The 7,397-nt window shown below is 42.4% G+C and overlaps 1 long non-coding RNA gene across 1 annotated transcript; it reads left to right on the forward strand.

The window, feature by feature from the left end:
- Window positions 1-164: 164 nt before the first annotated feature.
- On the forward strand, window positions 165-5,713 carry LOC118496973. Its single transcript, XR_004899511.1, has 2 exons — window positions 165-352; window positions 3,841-5,713. It is a non-coding gene; the product is annotated as an uncharacterized LOC118496973 (long non-coding RNA).
- Window positions 5,714-7,397: the final 1,684 nt, after the last annotated feature.

Raw genomic sequence — 7,397 nt, forward strand, 5'->3', positions numbered from 1 at the left:
TGGTCGGCTTTAGCCAGAGTTTGTGCCCGTGCCCCAGGGCGGGGAAAGGAGTGTGTGGTGCAAAGTGGGGGCAAGAACCCCCCCTCCGCGGTGGCCCCCTGCCTCGCCTCCCTCCGCCCCTCCTGAGCCCGGGTGGCGGCGCTTCCTGGGCGGATGGTTGGGACTTGCTGCAGCAGCTGCGGTTCTGCTGTGTCATGCAAGAAGGAGGGCGGCGGGAGCTGGAGGGGGAGGAGGGGAGGAACCTGATCTCTCCGGTAGCGAAGGGCTGGAGGCAAACACCGAGCTCCCCCAGAGCCGCCCGGGAGCAGGGAGGGCTCCGCTACCCCGGGGGGCCCTCCCCGCGGGGCAGATGGTAAGTGGGGCGGCGCAGGTGGTCGCCTTGGGAAGGGAGCGCGCAGGGGGGTTAGGTGGGGAGGTGGGGAGAACCAGGAGTCACTGGGGCCAAACTGAAGGATCCCAGTGTCCAGCTGAAAGGAACCCAGGCCATAATAAGGATGACCAGAAAAACGCAGCAATAATTACCCTTCGAATAACGGCCCGCAGCTGACTCAGGCTACACAGAAGACTTGTGCATCCTGAACCCAAGACAGACCTAGAGGCAATCACTTGGGGTCTGAGACCCATCATCCCACCAGCCCTGGCTTTTAGGGTAAAGCTGGGTAACAAAACTCAACATATACCATACCAATTCCTCTAGCCTGGCTGAGCTTTATGAGTTGTCTTGTTTAAAACTGGGGAAGGGTATGGAAACCTGCCCAGCCTCACTTTAGCCATGAAAATAATGCTCTTGGCCAGGGCCCTCAGACAAACAGCCACTGGTGCAATTAAACAATCAATAGGAAAAATAGCTTCATTCCCCTCACCATCCTCCTTCAACCAGGGTAATTTATTCTGCTTAAAGGAGAAAGACTATGCAAGTCTATTCCCTCCCCTACACCCTCACCACCCAACACAGACTGTGCACCCCGCTATTCACCCCACTGTCGGACCGTGACTCATGTTGCATGAGGGGACTGCTCAGGACTCTGAGCAGTTTCACCTCCGCTGCCCTTTGCCACGGGGGACTCAGAAACACAGAGCGAACTAGGAGCAGTGAACGCAGGGACAGGCTGGGCACATCCGAACATTACTAACTTCTCCTGAGTGCAATTCTCAGGGAAACCTTTCTGTTACTAGTATTATTCCTTTTCATTTCACCCTGGAAATTTCAAAGAACTTTCTAAAGTCTATCTTTTTTTTTAATGTCAGTCATATGTTTGGAAAAGGAAAGGGTTGGTGGGATTAACAGAAAGGCTAATGACTGTCTCAAAAGCACATGCTGTTGCTAGGGAACTCAGGCTCATCTGCTTTCTAATCATTAGCATGTTCCGTGGAAGTCAAACTTCTCAGGGTGTATTAAAATGAATGGCATTTGGTTAAAAGTGTTCTTGCTTGTGTTGTAGCCTCCTGGATTATTATCGATTGCCTCACACCCACACATCTTGTTTTCCTAATTCGATTTCTGTATGTGCGTCACTGCCAGGGACACGCAGACCAGACCAGTCAGGTTCACTTCCTGTTTCTCAGAACTAGTTTATATTTGGTCTCGTAGCACTAGCTGGTAAAACATTATCACACGGATCCTCTTGGAAAGAAATCTGCTTTCAGTGAAAACAAATTAGCCCAATTAAATACTAATTCCCATGGAAAACGGCATCATTTGAGGAATAAAGTAGCCTGACAGTTGCCATTTGAGCAAAAAATCGTCCTTGAAATATAAAGCCTAGAAAAACCCAGCATCTTTATTATCTTTTGCCCCAAATCTTCATTCTTCAGCAGTAGAAACTAAACAAACTGAAGTAGAGAAATTTAAGGATGATATTTCTAAAATGAAGCTCAAAAAATACACATTGAAGCTGGGGAAATCTTTTAGACCAAATAAGGCACAGAATTGGATGGCATCCAGGCCCCAGGAGCACAAATAAGCTTGAGCTAGCATCGGGGCGCTCGAGAACAGTGTGATCACAGGGTGCACTAGAGATAGGAGCCCGTCACTCTGAGTACTAATTGTCTCTTTTACCCATGCCCTATGTCCCTTGCTCTTTTTTTCTCAGTTCCTTCCTCTTTATAACAAGGATATCACAAAGGCAATATCATAAAGATAAGCATTATGTAAACAGTTCAGTGGGTTCTGATGTAGATCATTTGTTTAGGTGGAAAAAATAGAGTGTATATGGCATTGAGGAAAAGTCAGCTGACTGAAAGTTAGGAAATTCGCTCCCACTTCTACTGACCTATGACCTTGGACAAGCCAGTCCGGGTCTTCTCCTGGCAGATTCCTCATAGAAGCTCAACAACAGTACTGGACGGACTAAAAGATGTCCAAGCTTCTGTTTACCAGACTCTGTGATTAGACTGAACTCACTACATAAAAATTTCAGTTTTAGTTGGATTTTGCGATGTTAAATTTTGACACTGAAACTTTAATATCTACCCGTAGAGACCTTGGAGGAAATTGAAATGGGAAATGATTTGCTGTTGATGCATCATTTTTTAGTGTCAATTGCCAGACAATCCAATGACATTGAACTTACTCTCAATGTACTTCCTCTCTGCTTATGTGGTGGTGTTGTAGAAGCAACAGAAAGGATATAAAATTGTATAGAGAGGGCTTTCAGTCATTTCAGATTTAGTTAACCCAAAATACTTTTACAAGCAAAACAATGGAATGATGAGGAAGGGCTACATAAGAAATAATCAATAGAATCCTCCTGCAGCTAATAATCTATTTACTGGTATTTTCACTAGGGATAGGCAAAAATATACCTAGCACAGATTTTTGAAATTTTCAGATTCACAATATTAAGAAGTAGCATAAACAAATGTGCGATTTGTGCCAGAGAGAAAAGACCTGACTTTGAAACCCAACTCTGCCACCGTATTTATTCATTATTGAGTGCCTGCTCGGAGTCAGGTGCTGTGCTAGGCACTGGAAATACCAAGATGAACAAGACAGTCTGCTCCAAAGGCCCTGACAGTATAATGGCGAGACAGATGAGTGTGGAATTGGGCACACAACAGTGAGATGATGCCGACAAGAGAGATCACTGGAGGGGTACCGAACCATAACTTCCATAGTAAGGGTCCCAAACCATAGCAGGTGAATTTGGAAAGGCATTCTGAAAGATAAGTAGAAGTAATCCCGACAAATGGGCAAGTTAAAGAGAAATGTATTCCAGGCAAAGAGAGTACTATGTATAAAGTCCTGGAGGTAAACATGTGTACCCAGAGAGGTGAGAGGGAAGAACCGTGCCCAGTGAAGTAGTAGATTCTCAGTAAATACATTGTACGAATGCATGCCAGAAGTACTGAAGGATCCACCCAGAAAGATCAGCAAGGTCTTGTATGTCTAAGAATTTTCCATTTATTGTTAAGGCCAATGGAAGACCACTGGTGAATTTTAAGAAGTCTGTCCATTTGAGAAAGACCACTGCAGTTTGGAGAATTTGTTAGTGTGAATAACACTATAGGCGGGGAGACTAGCTAGGAGATCAGCACTGTAGGAAAGAAATGATGGACATCTAAACTGAGGCAGCAAGAATGTAAATAGAGAAGGATTCAAAAACGTATTTAAGATACAGAACCAACTGAATGTTGTTATTGATTATATCTGCAGGATTAGGAGTAGAAGGAGATTTGTGACTAGGTAAATGGGAGGTTAGTGGTACCGCGTGTCAAGATGGGGACTTTAGGAGGAAGTGTAGGTTGAGAAGGGAAGGTGATTAGTTTAATTTGAAACATGTTGAGCTTGAAGTGTCCACGGGACATCAAAATGAAGCTTTCTGTGACCTAATTGAACAGGGAAGTCTAGAACTCAGAAAGGGGATCTGTGCTAGAACCATCAGAATGTGATGGTTTATGGAAGCAGATGAAACCCACAACAGAAAAGTATGGCATAAGACCAGAGGACCTTATGAAAATGCCCACACTCAAAAGGCGAGGAAACAAACCTACAGAGGAAGAACATCCAGAGCGGTAGCAAAACCAGAACAAGTAAAGCCAAGAGAAGCCAAGGGAGGAATTGTCAACAGTATTAAATGCTAGAGAAAGGTCAAGAAAAATGAGGACTGACAGTCCTCGGACCTAGCAACAAGGAGGGCAATTGTTGTGTTTGGCAAGAAGTAGTTTTCTGGGGTGGTAACCAGACTGCAGTGGATTGAGGAGTAGAGGAAGTTCTTTTGGATAAGAAGGTCTAAAGGGCAACTGGGCGGGGGAGGATAAAGGTATTGGGAAGAGAATAAAATCATGGTCTGTTAAGGCTGCGTAGGGGAAGAAGGAAATAATACAGTAACACGAAATTTTTTTATTCTTTGAAGCCTTCTCTTTCAAATTAAATGGCGTGACCATTCATCCAATGCTCAAGTCAAAAACAAATGAACATGCAGACATTCATGATGCGTCTCCTACCCTCAGTCCTCACATCCAGTCTATCAGGAATTCAGGTCAACCCTACCTCCAAAACATTTTCACAATCTGTTTCTTTCTATCTGTACCGCTACCGCCCTAACACAAGCACCATCTTCTGGGCTTCTGTAAATAGCTTTCTAATTGGTTTTCCTGCTTCCACTCTTGCTCCTGTTCTCCACAGCACAGCCAGAGTGACAGGAAGCATAAAACATAAATCAGATCTTACTGCTTCTCTTCTTGCAACCCTTCCACGTCTCCTGATTGCACTTGGAATAACTCCTTTGCTGGCCTACAGAGCCCTGGGTGGCAACCCAGACCACCTTTTCAATCTCGCCTCCCACCTCTCTCCCTCGAGTCTAATCACTCTGGCCTTTTTTCTATTCCTTAAACACATTGGATTTGCTCTTGTTTTAAAGGGCTCATCCCAGATATTTCCTCTTCCTGGAATACTCTTTTCTTCATTCTAATCTCTGTTTAAATGTCACCTCCTCAAAGAGGCCTTTGCTGACTGCCCTTCTCTGTCCACCTTCCCAACCATCCTATGTAGAACTTAACTACTATTTGTTTTTATTGTTTATGGTTGAGAACCCCTCTAAAGTTTAAACCCTATGAGGATTCCTGGCACATAGTAGGTACTTAAAAATGTTCACTGGGTGTTTATAGAAGGAAAAAGAGAGGACAGATTATTAGAATTACAGGCATCAAGGATCAAAGCCTGGTGTGGTTGAGCAATTGCTGGGGATGATGGATTATTAGGCTTTTAAGATTCCAGAAGTAGAGGAGTTACTAGCTGTGTGACGTTGGGCATTCATATTTCCGAGGTTCACTTTGTGAATATAGGTTATCAGTAAAATTAAATTAAATAGTATAGTTATAGGTATAAGGCAGCCTTGCCAAGCTATTAGCAGGAAGTCAGGAACTTCTGTGAATCAATTTATAACCTCTACAGACAATCTCTTCATGTAGGCTTTCCTGTAATGGAGTTAACATTTGATTATTATTAGGGAAAAATGGCCAAATTGTGACTTTTAAAAAATACTAGAGTTCCTGAAAGACCCTGGGTATTAGATTATTTAAGAAGAAATCAGAGCACTCCTACAAATCAATAAGAAAAGAATTGAAAACACTAGGAAACTGGGCAAAGTGTTTGACAGTTTGCAGTTAAGGAAATGAAAATGGACCTTTAAAATATGTAAAAATGCTCATACTTTCTCATAACAAGAGATACACAAATTACAATGCAATGAGATGTAGTTTTTACATATTACTTTGGCACAAATCAAAACGTTTAATAGCATAGTTTGTTCGCCATGCTAGGAAGAGGGCAAACGTTGTCAGTAGGAGTGAAAATCGATACAACTTCTATGGAGGGCAACATGGCAGTATTTATTACATTTTTAAATGTACAAAACCTTCGACCTAGTAATTCCACCTTTCTGTATTCTTCCAATAGATGCATTCACACACATATCAAAAGATGACTCACCTAGGATCTTCACTGAAGCTTTTATGCTAAAGACAAAACAACCTTCATGCCCACTGACAAAGAAGTGATTAAATAAATTATGGTACAGTTATACAGGTGAAAGGTAGGCAGTGGTTAAAACCTTCGGAGGCAGTTTTAGATGTACCGATGTGAAAAGATCTTCGTGATACATTGCTGCATTAAAAAAAAGGATGAAGAACACCATGTATTTTGCTAGCATTGTGTTTCTTTTTAAAGATTATTAACTTATTTTTATCTGAAAATGTCTGTGAGAAGTGAAAATAGAGCAGTGAGAGAGCAGGTGTGGAGAGACCAGTTGAAACAGTATTTCGGTGATTCAGGTCAGAGATGATGTCTTCCTGGTCTGGGGGCGGTGGCATGTACAGGAAGAGGAATGATCAGAGTTAAGAGTTATTTTATCTATGAATCTGTCTCTGTTTTGCTTGTTAGTTCAGTTTGTTTGTTAAATTCGACATATGAGTGAAATCATATGGGTATTTGTCTTTCTCTGACTGGCTTATTTCACTTAGCATAATGTTCTCCAGGTCCATCCATACTGTTGCAAAGGGTACCATTTTCTTCTTTTTTACAGCTCAGTAGAACACCATTGTGTAAGTGTCTCATAGTCATTTTATCCACTTATCTATTGATGGACACTTGGGCTGCTTCCATAACTTGGTGATTGTAAATAATGCTGCAGTGAACATAGAGGTGCTTATGTTCTTTCAAATAGTGTTTTGGGTTCCTTTAGGCATATTCCCAGAATTGGAGTTGGGAGGAGGCTAGAGGGTGTTTTGGGGGTAGAAGGATTGAGCAAAAAAGAGAAAGGACTCATGAACATGGACAAGAGGGTGGTGATGACTGGAGGAGGGGGTTATAAGAAGACTAAATGGCAATGGGAAAATATAACAAAGACATATTTAACAAAAAAATAAAAAAAATAAAAGTTATTTTGAAGAACTTGATGATTCAATGGAAACAGTGAGTTACAGAGAGGGAAGTAATGTCATGGTTGCCTTGAGAATTAGTCCAAGGTCAGATGCATGCGTACAGGTGTCAGTCACCAAGATGGACAATCCTGGGACAGTAACACAGTTCTGGGGAAGAGAGAAAAAAAGCAGTGATGCCTTCTGCAGACCTGTAATACAGGGCTTAAGTCAGAAAAACTGCTGGGACTGGATTTATAAGTTTGGAAGAAGATTGTTTAAAGAGGGTGGATGGAATCATAAGAAAAGCAGGCTCAGGACTAAACTCTTATCATTTAGAGACTGGAGGGGAAAGAAAGAGCTGACAATGGAGACTGAGAATCAGAAACCAGAAAAATTAAACCAGAAGATTATGGGGCCAAAGAAAGCAAGAGAAGAATATGTTAAAGAAGAACAGTTAAATGTTGCCAAAAGGTCCAAGAAGGTCATTACAACTTGTTTCTCTCCTCAACCCTAAATTCCTTGAAAGTTGGGATTAT

The sequence above is a fragment of the Phyllostomus discolor genome, chromosome 10 (assembly GCF_004126475.2).
Source record: "Phyllostomus discolor isolate MPI-MPIP mPhyDis1 chromosome 10, mPhyDis1.pri.v3, whole genome shotgun sequence".
Lineage (NCBI taxonomy): Eukaryota > Metazoa > Chordata > Mammalia > Chiroptera > Phyllostomidae > Phyllostomus > Phyllostomus discolor.